At 40.9% G+C, this 17,788-nt stretch overlaps 1 protein-coding gene across 7 annotated transcripts in view; it reads right to left on the reverse strand.

Moving 5' to 3' along the window:
• Positions 1 to 17,788, reverse strand: part of LOC102490674 (uncharacterized) — a 321,768-nt gene that overhangs the window by 114,562 nt on the left and 189,418 nt on the right. For 5 of the 7 annotated variants that reach the window (XR_335913.2, XR_335912.2, XR_335916.1 and 2 more), the window contains one exon: positions 5,100 to 5,210. The exons of the other annotated variants lie outside the window; for them this stretch is intronic. The gene's annotated coding sequence lies outside the window, so the exon portion shown is untranslated. The remainder of the gene's footprint in view (positions 1 to 5,099; positions 5,211 to 17,788) is intronic. 7 annotated transcript variants of the gene reach the window in all.

Here is a 17,788-nt window from a genome sequence, read left to right on the forward strand (position 1 = left end):
TGGCCACAGTGGTGGCTAAGATTTGTGAGCCGTGAGGATTTCTTTAAATATTTCTCTTCCTTCTCTAGGCTCTGCATACACACCAGAACACTCTGTGTGCACATCAGAACTCTTTGTACCATGGAGAAACAGTATAAATAAATCATGTAATAAAATGACCTTTCCCAAATCACGTTTTGGCGAGAAGACGTTTTTTACAGCTGTCTCCTTGCTCTAACTTCAGATGTCAGCAACATTGGAGCTTTTACAAGCCCTACTAGAAGTTTGACGTCCAGTTCAATTCAGTTCTGGGGAGGCTTAATTTAGTATAATTCCTTTTCAAGTTTTTGGGCAAAAATGTATACACAAACTGCCAATGAACCAGGGTATGGACAAATCACATCCATATCTTTGAGCTTAGAGTCTGCTTCTGGAGAGGAGAAAGTTCTGGGAGAAGGATTTCTGAGAAAGAAATAAAGAGAATTCTTTATTTTGTTATTTGTTTATTGGCTTGGTTAAGATAGCTGATTGCGTTGTCCTGGGAATTGTGGACCACGTGACATGTAAATAAGGAAACAGCTTGCAAAGTGACATGTGAGTCCTCCTTTTCTGCAGTGCTTTTGTTCAGAAATGAGACAGTCCTGCCAGGAGAAGAGCTGCCACTTTAGGGAGTGGGGGGTGGGGTGTTCATTTTCTACAGGTGGCAGTGTTTTGTGAGTATCTGAGAGACCACACTATTTGTCAACACAGCCTAATCCACATGTCAAACAACATTTCCAGGCTGTTTCCAGAATATAGCCTATCCAAGTTGATTACCAGAAAGGTCAGAATTCACAGAAACATATAAATACCCAAAGGAATTGAGTAGGCTGGGAGAGATGAGAGAAGGAATCCAGAGAGTATTTGCCTTTTTTCTTTTTTAAATTAATTTTCTAATTCTGTTTTAGCTGGGGGCATTGTAGAACTTTGGGAACAGAATAGAAGCAGAAGTTAAGCTATACATTTTCTCTCAAAGCTGTTCTAGAACATTCTCGTCTCCGGCCTTGGGAGGACGCCGAGTGCGGGGAGCCTTTTCTCTCCTAGTCATTTTGAGTTATTTGAGAATACAGTGGAGAAGGAAGTCATGACTTAAAAATCAAGTAGCATTCACTTCCTTTTTCTTTTCTTACAAGGACCAATCTAGGGACTGAGGATTAGAAATCATGAGTGCCCATGACTTCTTCCTCCTTCTGTCCTTCTGTTGGTCTCGTGACTTCTTTTACTCTTCATTCCTTGACTCTTCTCCTTCGAATTCCTCTTCTCATCAACAGTTTTCTAGTGTTGCTATTTTTTATCATTCTTCTCCATCTCCTATTTTTTAAAAGAATTATTCATTTATTTCATTCCATTTGTTGTTATTATTTTTAAATTTGAGCAGAAAGAGAGAGAGAGAGAGAAAGGGAAAGTGAGAAAGCAAGCCACCAGGTCTGGGACTCCAACTGCGGTCAGTCATGTCAGAATATTGCACCTTTAGCCACCTTGTCACCTGCCAGCCCCTCCATCTCCTGTTTTTTACTAAGCTTTTTCCTTTTTTTCTCTTCCTTCCTTTAAGCATCCATTTCATGTCTTGTTTATTCATGTTCTAGTTAAGAAATTGGGATCTACATTTTTTTTCCTCAGGATCTCAGCACAGACCTAGCAAAACAGGTGAACAGGCAAAGCCAATGCCCCATTCCCAAGAGCTTTTGGCTCTTGCCACCACGTTTTTCCTCTGTAATCACTAGGCTAGAGTTTATTTTGGGAGGAAGTTCCACTATGAATTGTTCCAAAGTCTACAAGAAAAAATGGTAAGATGAAACAGAGTCTTATAAAACTGTAGGTGGGCTGATCACATCTATTAGTGAATAATCTCTCTTTTAAAACAGAAAAAAATGACTTTTTATTTTTTTAAGTGAGGTCATTATAAATGCCTAGCCTTTGTTTTCCTTTTCAAATTCAAATTCAGTTACACCCTGAGTTTAAAAGATGGCAAAAATAAAAAGACAACAGTGACAAATATTTAATAAGTGTCATAATACAGATAAAAATGTGATAATAAAATATGGATATTAAAAAAGATCATGGGAAATACATATCATGAAAAAAAAAACTATGTATAGATTTCAAACTTTTTTGCACCAAAATAAACTTATACTTTAATTCCATTTTTCCATAAACTTCCTGAAGTATCCCATACTTGTTTCTCATTAAAGAAGACTGGTCTGCTGGTTAAACTCTGCTTTGAACTATATAACATATTCAATCATTTTGACTATAAAAATAAGAATTTCATGTTACTTGATGAAATTGGCTGACATCAGGTAAAACTGTGATTAGGACTAAATACATCATTAGAATCTTCCAAGACCAGAAGGGCCACGAGCACTTGATCCCTGACTACTATACCAGATCCATGAACAAGCATCATTATCGGAGTGCTTTCTCCATATACTGTGATGATATGCAGTTCACATAAAGGTGACAAATGTAGGTTAACAACTTAACTCATTGGTCTACTGAGTATTTGAATTGCAGCAGGAGTATCAAAGCCTTCATCCAAACATAAGCAATTCTTTTTTTTAAATTTTATTTATTTATTTTTGAGAGGTTTTCGCTATAGGGCGTGTGTGCTCGCCAGACAGACAGAGAGAGACAGAAAGCGAGAAATCACTCCCCAGGAGGGATGGTCATGCCGCAATCCCTTCTCCTCCATTCTCCTCTCAGGATCTTGGGCACGCACGCACATGTGCCCGGCGTGAGTTCTAAGCCACCGGGTCCGGGACACAAACCGCGATAGACTACGTGGGAATCCAGCGACATAGCCATTACGCTAACTGCTGGTTCCCCAAACATAAGCAATTCTAACAGCTGTATTTAAAGACATGATTATGAAGTAGAGATGACATTTCATGGGATCACATATTGTTGAAGCTGAAGTGAACCTTATTATTGTTATTTTATATGAACCTTTTATTTTAAACATGAGAAAAATGTAAATCGAGGTACACCATGAATACCAGGACCAGACTCTCACATGGTGGCTCATGCTGCAAGTTTCCTTGCCACTACATACTCTGTTACTTCATTGTGTATACCACCGCCTATTTTCTAGCCCTGTCTCTGTCTCACTTCAGCTCATAGACTGTACTTCTACACAAAACAAGGACTGGGAGGAAGAAGGCATGAAAGAGGAAAAGGAGTCATTGTGTTCTGATTCTGCAATGAACATTTTTTCATCTCAAGATGGTAAACTAGGCCCCACACCGTGGGGCGGCATTGAAACACCATGCTCTGCAAGGCTGACACATACGAAGGTCCTGGTTTGGTGTCCAGAGAGACCTCCCTGAGTATACAGTGTACATATCTGTGATCTGGGGGTTGGCTGAAGCTGGAGATAGATCATGGCATCACACTGTTTGGTGTACTGTCTGTCACTCTTCTGTCTCTTTTGCTCACAAAAGAACTTTTTTTTGGAGAAGTTTTTGCGATAGGGCACGTGCGCTCGCCAGACAGAGGGAGACAGAAAGTGAGAAATCACTCCCCCAGGGTGGATGGCCACGCCGCAATCCCTTCTCCTCCATTCTCCTCTCGGGATCTTGGGCACGCACGCACACGTGCCGGCGTGAGTTTTAAGCCACTGGGTCCAGGATGCAAATCGTGGTTGACTACATGGGAGTCCAGTGACATAGCCATTATGCTAACTGCTGGTCCCACAAAAGAACTTTTTAAAAAAGACATCATAAACTGGAGCCAGCAGGTGGTATAGTGGTTGAGGTGCTGGATTCCCACATGGCTGACCGTGGTTCGAGTCTTGGACCTGGCAGCTTGAAACTCAAGCTGGGCAGGTGTGTTTGCATGCCCAAAATCCCAAGAGGAGAATGGATTGTGGCATGGCCAATACCCCCTGGGAGGTTATTTCTCACTTTCTGTCTTCTCTGTCTCTCCAGTGTACACATGCACCCTATAACAAAAAAGCTCTATAAACACAAGAATAATAAATCACAATAAGCTAAACATAAAATATAGCTTCCTCAACCAACTGAAAGTCTTCAAAAATGTAAGAGAACATATTTAAAATGAATTTGCATAGCTGTGCTGTAACACTAGAAAGGAACTCTTAAGTGGGCCATAAACTATGGTAAATCCCTGTAAGATAGAAATTAGGTAAAATAAAATTGAGGAGTGAAACTATAGCTCAACATACACCTGGGAAAGTCCATTTATACTCTATCGAATTCCATTTCCTCCTCTCCACCTCAAGATGAATCTGGGTTATAATTTCTCCACCCTCTAAACCTTCCTTGCTTTAGAACTCTCTTTATTGACTTGTTATACATCAGTTCTTTTTATCACCTTTCTTCTCATTATCACTCACCAAGAACTCTAGGAGATCCTCTTGCCTTAATCATGTCCCAATGAAATTTTAATACCACACTGGATGTATATCTGTGCTCTATACACAGAAAGAGTAAGACCTTTCACTGCCTGTGAACAAATTTTTGCCCTCTTGGAGATAATATAGTCCTCCCATTAAGAACATATCTTCGGAGCCGGCAGGTGGTGTGGTGGTTGGGGGCACAGGCCTCCCACATGGCTGACTCTTATTTGAGTCTTGGACCTGGCAGCTTGCCTTCTCACTTACTCTCTGTCTCTTGCTCTCATTTTCACTCTGTCCCTCTCTGGTCAACTTAAAATAAATAAAAAATAAATAAATGAATAAAGAAAGTTAAAAATAATTATTAAACACACACACACACACACACACATACACACCTTCTATACCCAAGGATCATGTAACTTTTTTAAGAAGATACTCTGAGAGGAGAGGTTCTCTGGATCTTTTCAAGTCATGCCATGGAGGCTCAGTATTTTTCTACCTCATAGTTTCCAACTCTGTGTCATTAATGATAGTTTCTGTGAACAGAATATTTTTTTACTAGAAGAATATGTATAGAGGGAAAAAAGCAAGCACTAAAACATGCCTTATAAGTATTTACTCCTTGTTTAATTTTTCCTTCTTAGTATCCCAGGACACGTTTTGCAGAGATGACTCCCTCTAGATAGTGCGTTGAATGTACCTATCAATATATAAACAAACTCACTGTGGCAGACAGCCTGTAAGATGGAGTCACTGATCTTTTCTTCTTGGTATTCATGCACTTGTGTAATCCTTTCCTTCTTCCTGAGTGTGGGCCAGGTTTACTCACTTGCTTCTAAAACATAATTTGGCAGAATTAATGAAATGTCACTTCCAAAATTGGGTTATAAAAAGACTGTGGCATCAGGTACCAGTAGGTGGCTTGGTAGTTAAAGTGTTGGACACTCCCACATGGCCAACCATGGTTCAAGTCCTAGACCTGGTGGCTTGCTTTCTCATTTTCTTTTTCTCTCTCCTTCTCTCTCCAAATTAAAATAAATTTAAATGAATGAATAGATAATTCTAAAAAAAAAAAAAAAAGACAGTAGCATCTATCTTGGATTATCCCTCTCCCTTACTTCTCTCCTCTCTCAGTCTCTCTCTCTCTCAAATTGCCAACTGCCATGTTATGAACAGCTCTATGAAAATGCTCACTTGGTATATAACTGAAGTCTCAAAACAATAGCCACATGACTGAACTCTGAAGCATCTCTCTGCCTCTGTCATACCTTGGTTGACTGTCCCTTGGCTCATGACTTGATCACAGCCTCAAGAGATAATCTAAGCCAGAGCCATCCATCTAAATTATTTTCAGATTTCTGACTCATAGAAAATGTGAGATAGTATGTGTTTACTGTTTGAAGCCCCTAAGATTTGGGATAATTTGTTATGAGCAATAGAAATATAATACATTATCATTCATTTCTATTTGTTTCTTTCTCCAGTTATACATTATCATATCTTGCCCAATTTACCTTTTTTTTTTTAATCAGTTAGAGGGCTGTTTTTTTGTGTGTGGTTATTTTTTTTTTTTTTTTTTGGAGAGGTTTTTTGCTACAGGGCACGTGTGCTCGCCAGAAAGACAGAGAGAGACAGAGAGATAGAAAGCGAGAAATCACCCCCCGGGGGGATGGCCATGCCACAATCTCTTCTCCTCCATTCTCCTCTTGGGATCTTGGGCATGCATGCACAAGCGCCAGGTGTGAGTTTTAAGCTACCAGGTCCGGGACTCGAACCGCAGTTGACTACATGGGAGTCCAGTGACATAGCCATAACACTAACTGCTGGTCTCAGGGCTGTTTATTTTAGAAAGACAATGGAGGTAGGACTAAATGCTTTACCAAACTAAAAATAAATACGAGCAAATTAGAATTTAGTTTCCCATGTTAATGGTATGAGAAGAGTGATATTTGATGGAATAAGATGTGATCTGTTCAAATAAAAGTCACCATACTTGGTTGTCCTTTCTAGTTAAATTCTTTTAAAATTTTGATTATATAAAGAAACTTCATAAGTTTCACTCCTAACAACTCAAAATTTATTTACGGGGACCAGCAGTTAGCGTAATGGCTATGTCGCTGGACTCCCATGTAGTCGACCGCGGTTCGTGTCCCGGACCCAGTGGCTTAAAACTCAAGCCAGGCGCGTGTGCGTGCATGCCCAAGATCCCAAGAGGAGAATGGAGGAGAAGGGATTGTGGTGTGGCCATCCCCCCTGGGGGATGATTTCTCGTTTTCTGTCTCTCTGTCTCTCTCTGTCTGTCTGGCGAGCGTACGCGCCCTATAGCAAAATCCTCCCCCCCCCCAAAAAAAATTATTTATGAAGATTTTGGGAAGTTTGTTACCTTTTTGTCACATTAAAAGAGTAGGTTAAGGGGGCCAGCAGGTGGTATAATGGTTAAGGCACTGGACTCAGATAGGACCAACTGTGGTTTGAGACCTGGTGCCGGCCGCTTGAAACTCACACTGGGTGCATGTACATGCATGTCCAGAATCCCAGGAGGAGAATAAAGGGATTGTAGTGTGATTGGGGGTGATTTCTCACTTTCTGTCTCTCTTTGTCTCTCTGGTGAGTACACATGCTCTACAGTAAAAACCTCTCTCAAAAAAAAGAACAGGTTACAAAAAGTACAGCATTAAAAGAGTACTAGGGGGATGTTCAGCAGCTTAAAAGAACAATTTTTCCCTAAGACTGTAGTAGCAACTTGACCTATAAGTAAATGGAAAACTATATTCATATAGCCCCTGTCTGTTCATCAGAATAGGTCCAATGAATTCTCTACATGGCTCTACTTTTACCCAGTTCATATCATTTTATACTTCCTGTATTGCAGCTTGATTGATTCATTCATTCATCAAGTATCAAAAAGATAATAAGACTTTCTTTTTTAAGTCATATTTTAATTAAAATACTTTATTAATTCAGAATTGTCTCTTTCTTCAGTAACTCTAAATTAATAAGTTCTTTCTCTGAGACTATTTTAAATTTCTTTCTATCTTGGAGCCTGGTGGTGTTGGTCTGGTTTGATTGATTCATAGTGTTTCCTTCTTTTTTTTTTTTAATGAATTATTTTAACTTTTTTCTTTATTTATTTTAATTTGACCAAATAGGGACAGGGTGAGAGCAAGACAGTGAGAGAAAAAGAGAGGGAAAGTGAGAAAGCAAGCTGCCAGGTCCAGGACTTGAACTGTGGTCAGCCATGTGGGAATCCAGCACACTTAACCACCACACCACCTGCTGACCCAAAGTGTTTCCTTTTTTTTTTAAAATAGCCAGTCAGAATTTTTCTCTGGGTGTCAAGAAATCTAGAAAATAACATTTTTTCTTGGAAGTTTTAGTCATTAAGATGGCAATATTTTATGTAGCAAGAATATGACACACACACACAAAATACCTCATTTATACTATGCAGTCATTTATAAAGATGGAATTTTTGGTCTGGTTAATGGCCTCGCAATTAAAGGAGCTGGATCCCACATAGCAGACTATGGTTCAAATCCCAGCCCCAGCGGCTTATAAAACACAAACGGTAAACGGTGTGTGTGTGTGTGTGTGTGTGTGTGTGTGTGCGTGCGCGCGTGTGTGTGTGCGCGCGCGCGCACGCGCATGCGTGCACATGCTCAGCTCCCAACAGGATGGAGAAATGGCAGAGAAGGGATTGTAGCATGACATACCCCATCAGAGGGTCCTTCCCTCACTCCCACCCCCATGTGTCTCTGGTAAGCACATGTGCCCTCTGGCAGTTTTTCTAAAAATTAAAATATTCATTTAATTATCCTTCTATTCTACTGATATAATCATTTGAATCTGATACACTGATAGATCCAAATGTCTGCTTAGACATTGGAGGTTTGAAACTTCATTTACTTTACTGACAGTTGTCTATTAATGTGTTTGGGCCATTTGCACGATAACTGATTCAGATGTTTGCTTCTATTGTTGTTATAGAGAAATCTGAAAACCTTCCTCATTGGTTGATTGCCTCATTATACAGTACACTGTCAAGGCCATCCTGACAAAACTCAGGCAATGAAGCAGAAAACTGCTTTTCTGTATTTAGCAGAGTCTTGTTTGTTTGTTTGGTTTTTTAAAAAAGAGTTTTCAAGCCCCTGGGCTTTGTTGTCTAGACAAATCAATCAAATTTGTCATTGTCCCTAGCCCCCAAGGTCACAGATAAGGTAACAGAACAGCCAGAAGGAATCTCAGTTTTCAGGCTTCCAGTTGCTATACCAGCTAATTTAGATACCCTCAGGGTCAGAATCAGGACATTATAGTCCTAGAGATTAATATGTTTTTATTATCTGCTAAATTCTTAAAGTATTTAACCCTCATAAAACCCTATAGAAATATGTTCTACTTTCTTTTCTTTTCTTTTTTTTTTTTTTTTTTTTAAATCTCCTCTTACCAATAAGGAAAGATAACCTCAAAGTATTTAAGGCAACCTCCCAAATTCCTTTAGTTTAATTTAGGGCAGTGGATCACAATCAGGAATGATTATTCGCTCCCTTCCCAGGGGAAATTTGGCATGATCTAGAGATATTTTTGGTTGCCACAACAAGGGGAAGATGCTGCTGGTGACTAGTACATAGTGGCTATTAAGTATCCTGAGAAACACAGGATAAGCCTCCATAGCAAGCAGTTATGCTGCCCAAAACGGCAGTCGTGCCACTGTTGAGAAGCTCTGGCCTAGGATCTCCAGCACCGTCCAAGAGAACTTCCTACATTAATTGGAGTGCTCTACTAAAACATTTGGAATGTGGCTACTGTGATAAAAAACTGACTTTAATTTCACCTAGTTTTAAATAATTTGTTTATTTTTAATTTACCAGAGTGTGCATGCACTGGACAGAGAGATTGAGGGAGAGAGAAAAAGAAACCTTACTGCGTCATGGTCATGCCTGCAACCCCTGCTCCTCTGTTCCTTCCTTCTGTTGAGATTTTGGACACACATGCACACATGGCTGTTGTGCTTCTCATGCCGCTGGGTCTGGGTCTTGGACTGCACTGTCGGCCATGTGGAATCTGGCTCCATTAGCCACTAGGCCATGATACACCACATGTATCTAGTGATTACTCTGTGGGACAATGCCCAAATTATTTAGTATGCTATTACTTGCTCTTCTGTAAAATAGCCTATCATCATCATCATCATCATCATCATAATTTTATGGAGTTCTTATAAGAAGTAAGATAAGGAAATATACAATAAACGGGTTACTAGCTACTGTTTTAGGAATTAAGTAATAAATACATGTATGCACACTAATTCTGCCTTTAAATGTTTGCATATTTGTATTATAGGTGTACATATACATACATGTGAACAAAGGAATTTCCAAAGAATGGTCTCAGAGAATAATTACTTGTTTAGATAGTCCGCAACTATTACAGTGTACCAACTTAAGGTCTCTAGTCCTGTTGAGTCTCCTATGTCACCTCCTACAACTATCACAAAGGTCAGGACCTCAAATATTAGAAACCCTCTTTACTACAGTAATGAATATCTAAGCTTTAACAAAGTCATTCAGGGGCAATTATTAGCAAGGCCCACTACCCCCACCACTCCAAGGTCACGCTTCCTTAAATATCAATGCCTCAGTGACTATATGTTTGAATTTGAAAAGTAAAAATGTGGCAGCTACTCTGTGGCTCTGTGACATGCCAGACAAGGACAGGAACCCTTCAGAAGGACACAGAGACCTCTTGGAAGCTGAGAAATGAGCTGCTCTCAAAATTCAGGGAAACACCCTTCCTGCCCAACACCCCACAAAAAAGCTAGTCCATGTGCATACGAGGTGGGCCAACCCTGCCCCTTTAAACAGAAAGCCTCTGCCCTAAACCTCTCCTGGCCCAACACCCAGCAAAAAGCCAGGAAGTAACATATGATCCATCAAATGACGGGAAACCACTGCAGAGGCACAAGAAATATGGGCAATCAAGAAAATCTCTCTCCCTCAAAGGGAAAGAAATGCCCTTTATCACCCACAGACAGTACAATGGTACTCATGCAAATGTCAGATAAAGAATTTAGGATATTCATAGTGACAAATCTAACAGAGATGCAAGAGAAGAAAGACAACAAACTCTAGAAAATCCAGGAGAAAAGAGACAAGTACCAGGAGGTGAGGAAGTTCTTCCATGATCTGAAAGAGGAAAAACAAACCATAAAAAAAAAAAAAAAAAAAAAAATCAAACGGAACTGTTAGAGATGGAGGCTGTAATACAGGAAACCAAACCTCCCTCAAAAGTATTAAAAGCAGATTAGATCATGCAGAAGATCGAATCTCAGATGTAGAAGACAGAACCTCTGACCTAGAAAAATTCACCGAAAGACTAAGAAAATAACCCCCCAAAAAGAGAATAATATATGAGTAACACTAGATACCATTAGATGCCCAAACATTCAGATAATCAGTATCCCAGAAGGTGAAGAAACTAATAAGGACATTGATAATCTATGCCATGAAGTCTTGGAAGAAAACTTTTTTTTTTATTATTATCATCATAATAATCTTCTTTATGTTACATTGGGTTACATATAATTTTACAGTGTATTACATTGCTTGGAAGAAAACTTTCCAAACCTAAAGAGGAATTCAAATATCCAGACCCAAGAAATACAAAGGACCCCACATAGAATCAACCCAAGAAGATCTCCAAGGCACATCATAGCCAGATTGACCAAAACCACAGACAGAGATAAGATACTAAAATTGGCAAGAGTAAAAGGTCAAGTTACTTTCAAAGGATATCCCATCAGGCTACTATCAGACCTCTCATCAGAACCAATGCAAGCAAGGAAAGAATGGGAAAATATATTCAAAGTGTTAAGTAAAAAATAATTTCAACCAAAAATACTGTATCCGGCAAGATTATCCTTCATATGGGAAGAAAAGATAAAAGCATTCTCAGATAAACAAAACCTTAAAGAATTTACCAACACCAGAACATCTGTTCAAGAAGTTCTGAAGGGAGTACTATACCAGGAAATCTAAAGACAGACAGGCAAACAAGAGAACAAAAAATGACCAAGAAAAAGGCCAAATTAATGGTAGGGACAAGTTCTGAAATATCACTAATAATGTTGCATGTTGATGGAAATGTCAGACCACAGTAACACTGCAAATTCAACGAAAGACTGAACTGATAAAATAGAACTCTACGACTTGTCTAAAATATGACTGATTTTTTTTTCTATGTTTTATCTTCCAGATTTAAGGATTTTTGTTTTCTTTCGAGAACTTTTTAAACTGAAACAAGCTTTTTCCCCTGACCCCTTTGCAACTGGAAAATATTTGTGAGAATTCTTATTTTGTGGCGGAATGGTTATTTGCCTAAGTTCAATAATACAATAGTACCTGTTGCCTTGCATTAGAAATTGAATTCTTATGGGACTTTGTGAGAATGGAGGAGAGGGGATTGCAGGGTGGGCATTCCCCCTAGGGGGTGATCTAGCTTTCTGTCTTTCTGTCTCTCTCTCTCTCTTTCTCACAAGCGCACGCACCCTATAGCTATAAAACCTCTCAAAAAAAAATGCATACTGTAAAGAGATGTGATTAAATAAATTTAGAAATAAAAAAATTAAATTTAGGGAGAAACAATAGTAAAAGTGTATGTCAGTTTTTGGAAACATAGCTTTTGATGTCATCTAGCCTGAAGGCCTAGCCCACTTCTGTTTGAAGCTGCCTCTAGAAGACAGGGAGAATGTCTCACTAAGACTGTTTGCAGGAGGACCCAGTGGGCTTGCTGCCACACTAATGACCGGGCTCTCTGAGGCCGACACATGGGCCAGACTCAGACTTCTCTGTTGCTGGGGAATAAGGTCATTTTTTTTTTCTCTTAACATTTATTTGTTTGTTTATTTATTTATTTATTTATTTGCTGTGATTTTCAAACCACCAGGTCTGGGACTCAAACCATGGTTAGCCATGTGATAATCCAGTACATTAACCACCATGCCACCTGCTGGCTCCAAGAACAATTTCTAAACCTCAGGGTTTACGCTTCTCAGGGAAAGACCTCAGCCTGTAACAAATCTGGACACACAGGACCAGCAGATGGTGTAGCAATTACATCAGCTCCCAACAGGACTCCCACATGGCCAACGACATTTTGAATCCCAGACTTGGTAGCTTGAAAATCATGCCAGGCATGTGTGCATGAGTCCCTACGATCTTAAGAGGAGAGAATGGTGGAGAAGAGATTATGAGAGGCCATCCACTGTGGGGGGTGATTTCTCACTTTCCCTGTCTCTCTTCCAGGCAAGCGCACATGCCCTAAGACAAAACCTCTGGGGTAATAAAAAAGAATTTGTACATGCAAACTTGATATCAGAATAAGGACCAGTTAGATTCTGTCTGCATCAATTTTCTAATGGTCTTTTAGCTTAAATCCCTTTGGAATAGGGTTTGAACTTGAAGACTGGAATGAAAAAAATTAGAATAAAAATAAGTAGAACATTTTTTTTTTCTCTCTTCCTTTGAGTTTCAGCTCTCTAGAGAGGCCTAACCCACCAGCACACGTGTAGATTTCTGCCTTATTGTTATCACCTTATTCATTTCTTTTTTTTTTTTTTTTTTTTTTTTTTTCTTTTGGGGGCGTGTGTTTGCCACAAAAAAAAAAGTGCTTGCCAGAAAGAAACAGAAAGCAAGAAATTATCCCTGGGGGTGGGGGGATGGCCACACCGCAATTTCTTCTCCTCCATTCTCCTCTCGGGATCTTGGGCACGCACGTACACACTCCCAGTGTGTGAGTTTAAGCCACCGGGTCCAGGACTCCAATTACGGTTGACTATATGGGAGTCCAGCGACATAGCCATTACACCATCTGCTGGTCCCACACCTTATTAATTTCTTTCACAGCACTTTAATTTTTTTCTTCCACAAGAAAGAAAGACATCCCCACCAGGGTCCTCACTCTGATCCTCATCCTCAGCTTGTCAGATCACGCGGACTATGCTTCTATCATGTCCATGATGGTCTCCAGACATCCACTTTCCCATGTGCTCAGTCACCCAGAACATCATATTTACCACTAGGTCACATCTTCCTCCTTCACCGCATGTTTGAACATTAGTAATTATGTACTTACAGCATTACCTGCTTAGTTTTTCTGTGTCTTCCTCACTAGAATATAAGTTCCATAAGGAAGGAGAGCATTTCTGTCCTGCTCTCCACAGAATCTTCATAATCGAGCACAGAGTAGGTGGTCAGTGTGAGTTGTTGGATGAGTGGATAAGTGAAAACAAAATGAGTTTGTACTTGAGTGCCACTGATGACTGTTCAGACTGGCATAAGCCATAAAAAGTAGTTAAAAGATAATGTGTCCATATTCCTCAAAATGAATGCCCCCAGTCTGCAATTTTCTTTCTCCTGAATCTGAGAGAACATTGATTCAAAAGTGTTTTCCAAATCTTGTCACTGATTTCAGGATCCTGGTACTAAACCTCTGCATATGAGTCCACCACAGAGGGAATTATTCAAGTAGATAATTATATGAAGTATTTAAAGCATACACCCATTGGTTCCTGAGGATTCCATTTCTGACAAGACTGAGAGAATGTGGTAGTTGCTGATCAAGATATTGCCCCTGAAGTTCCTGTTGAATCCCCTAAAATGTGTAGCTGCTGAGGTTTTTCTTTCTTTCTAATGCACATTGGGCCTGGAGTCAGGGGTGAATTACAAAAATGTCAAAGTGATACAGCTAACACTTAAACTTTTAAATCCTACAAAGTTGGGTTCAGTTCCCAGAATTGGCCACTTAGTGATAACCATAGACAAGTTATACATCTCCCCTTATCTGATACCGGGTGATAGAGGCACATATTTCATATCGTGCAGTGAGCAAAAAAAATGGTTAAGCATTTAGCACATGCCCAGCAGCACCTAGGAAGTTAATTATGTATAATAATTTTAAAACTTAGTTCCAAAGTCTTCAATGCTTTTCCAATGAAAAGTGAAGCTATGTCCCTTCCCCTCCTTCCCCTTGAATCTGGATGTATACACGACTGCTTTAACAGTAAGGGAGAGGTGGCCCTCTGTGCCTTCCAAGGTCATGTCAAAAAGACTTCAACCTCCAGCGTGTTGGCTGGACAGTGACACAACTTGGGAGAAGTCGCAGTTCCCTGAGGCCACCAGGCTGAGGAGAGCACATGGAGGGCCTCTGGCCCACAGTTCCGTCTAGGTCAGTCTTCCAGTCCTCCCAGCCAATGTGGGAGATCATGTCTCATGGAAGTAGAACTCCCAGCCCCAGTTTTTCATTGCCCAGGTGATCAGGCCTTAAGAAGTAGACTCAGAGTTCCTGGTCTACAGACTCCAAGAGCATAAAAAAGTTCGAGGATCATTGATTGTCCAGCAGTAGGTTGTAGAACACCGTAATTACCATTGATGTTGGTTATTACAAATGATTGGGATCATTATTAGCATTACTCCTTATCACATAATGATCAGTAATTATTTTTAATAATGGAGTAGTTATTTTTGCCACCTTCTATCCATTTACCTTTCTGAGAGAAACCTGGAACTACTTCATCTTTTCTCTGAGTATTGCTTCTCCTGGGGCACCCCTCCTGCCCTCCAGTCCTTCTGCCTCACCTTTACTCATCCTTCAAGATGTCAGATCTGGGAGGCAAGCAGTGAAGCAACGGCAATGCAACTGGACCCACAAGGGAAGGTCCCTGGTGTGTTCTAGGGGCTCCTCTATTCTCTGAACATGCACACATGCCGTGATCTGGGCTGGTCAACACTGTATGATCACGTATGAAAGTCCTGTTGGAGTGCCTCTTTCTCTCTCTCCCTGACGCCTCCTTCCCTCTCTCCTGCCTTTTTGTGGAAGAAATAAATAATTTTGTTCAAAAGAATTATTTATTTAATTTTATTTATTGTTATTATTATCATCAGCATTTTTTTTCTGGAGAGGTTTTTGCTGTAGGGCACGTGCACTTGCCAGAAAGAGAGAGACAGAGAGATAGAAAGCCAGAACTCTCCCCCCCCTCCCCTCCAGGGGAGATGGCCATGCTGCAATCCCTTCTCCTCCATTTTCCTCTCAGGATCTTGGGCACGCACGCACATGCACCCAGTGTGAGTTTAAGCCACCGGGTCTGGGACTGGAACCGCAGTTGACTACATGAGAGTTCAGCGACATAGCCATTACGCTAACTGCTGGTCCCATCATCAGTATTTTTAATACATAATAGGGCATGTATGCTCACCAGAGAGAGGCAGACAAGGGAAAGTGAGAAAGCAGGCCTCCAGGTCTGAGACTTGAGCCACGATCAGTCATGTGAGAGTCCAGCATCTTAACCACCATACCACATGCAGGCCCCAATAAATAAACTTTTTAAAAAAGACTTCAGATCTGGTCTAATCACCTTCAGTGATCCCACTCCTCCTATTCTGGGTCAGGCCTCTTTGATCCTGCAGTGACCTGTACTTCTCTTTGCCCTTTGCACACTGCACTTACTACATTGCATTATAAATTTCTACCAACTCCTTGAGCGAGGCATTTCCTCATTCATTCATTCATTCATTCATTCATTGTAAGACATGGTCTTGCTGTGTCATGATCCTGCTGCTTCAGCCTCCCCAGTAGCTGTGACTACAGGTGTGCACCACCATGCCTGGCCCTTTCAAACCCGGTCTTGCTATGTTACCCAGGCCAACCTTGAGACAGCGATACTCTCATCATGACCTTATGAGTCGCTGGGATTATAGGTTCAGTCACTCTAGCAGCCATTAAGTTCGTTGGTCCCGGAATCAAACCCGGACCCCCCATGTTGCAGTCTGTGGAGTAAAACATCTCTGCTGTGTGCCGCTGTGCTCCACCAGCTCCACCTCATTAAACAGGTGCCTAGAGTTCCAGTATTACAGGACAGACAGTTCCAGGTAGAGGCCAAGGTTGAGAGCACAGACTCTGGAGTCAGACTGCCTGAAGGTCAGGGGTGGCTCAGCTACCTCCCTGCTGCGCAGTCTTCTCTGAGTGCTTCAGCATGGGTGTGTCTCATGCATGAAGGTGGCTTCATGGATCCTACCTCACAAATAAAGTTTTTTATACTTTGAAGATTAAGAGAGGTAAGGATATGGGACTAGCAGTTGACGTAACAGCTATGTGGCTGGACTCCCATGTAGTCGATCGCAGTTCAAGTCCCGGACCTAGTGGCTTACACTCACGCCGGGTGCATATGTATGCGTGCCCAAGATCCTGAGAGGAGAATGTAGGAGAGGGGATTGCAGCATGGCCATCCCCCCTGGGGGGTGATTTCTTGCTTTCGATCTCTGTCTCTCTCTGTCTTTCTGGCAAGTCCACGTGCCCTCTAGCAAAAACCACTCAAAAAAAAAAAAAAAAAGAGAGAGATAAAGATGGATTACAAAATAGTAATTTGTTGGTTTGACTTCAAAAGACAGGCAAGCTTTCTATCTTGTTTTTCTGGTCCTATTTATAGGTGTCTCCTTTTTAGTATTTCATCTGCTTTGTTTGTTTGTTCGGCCTGGAATCTACCTGTGATTCCAAAATCTTGCTGTGTTCTCTAGACTCACATGGCAAGTCAGTTAGAGAAACTCAGGCCCTTTACTCGGTGATGCCACATGCGAGGGACCTGTGGCCTCAACAAGTTCACTAGGTGCCTCTAAGGAGGTGGTCCAGGGATGAGGCCAGCATTTGGTAACATAACTGAGAATTTCCATCCTATTTTAGTTTTACTGCTTCATCACCTCCCTACAGTTTTCAAGAGGTCATTCCAGACACTCAGTTTTCTTTCCAAGTGACAAATTGAAGTCTTTTTTAAAACATCCAAAAAAAGAAAAGAAAATAGGCCCATGGTATGGTGGTGAAGGCAGCTGGCTCCCACATGGTTGACTGTGCAGTTCAAGTCCCAGACTCAGCAACTTGAGAAACACGCCAGGTGCGTGTGCATGTGCGCCCAAAATCCCTAGAGGAGAATGGAGAAGCGACTACAGTGTGGCCATGCCCCCTGAGGGGTACTCTCTCTCTCTCTCTAACCCTCCCTTGTGAGTACATGTCCCCTCTGGCAAATATAAAAGTAAATAATAAAACAAACATCAATGCGTGGCAGGTGATGTGGTGGTTAAGGCACTGGACTCCCACATGGCTGACCACAGTTCCAGTCCTGAACCTGGCAGCTTGCTTTCTTACTTTTCCTTTCTCTCTCTCTCTCTCTCTCTCTGGTCAAATTTTAAAAGAATAATAATAATAACAAATAAAATCAAATAAATATTTCTTTAAAAAAATCAAACTGACTTTTTTTTTTAATCGTTTTTTCATAATGCCTTTTGCCTACCGCATTTTGGTCCCTTCAGCAGCAGTGCATAGCTGACCCTACTCTTGCTCTCTGAAGGAGCTGACCATTTATAGTCAATG

Source organism: Tupaia chinensis, unplaced genomic scaffold, assembly GCF_000334495.1.
Source record: "Tupaia chinensis unplaced genomic scaffold, TupChi_1.0 Scaffold000569_1, whole genome shotgun sequence".
NCBI classification, from domain to species: domain Eukaryota; kingdom Metazoa; phylum Chordata; class Mammalia; order Scandentia; family Tupaiidae; genus Tupaia; species Tupaia belangeri.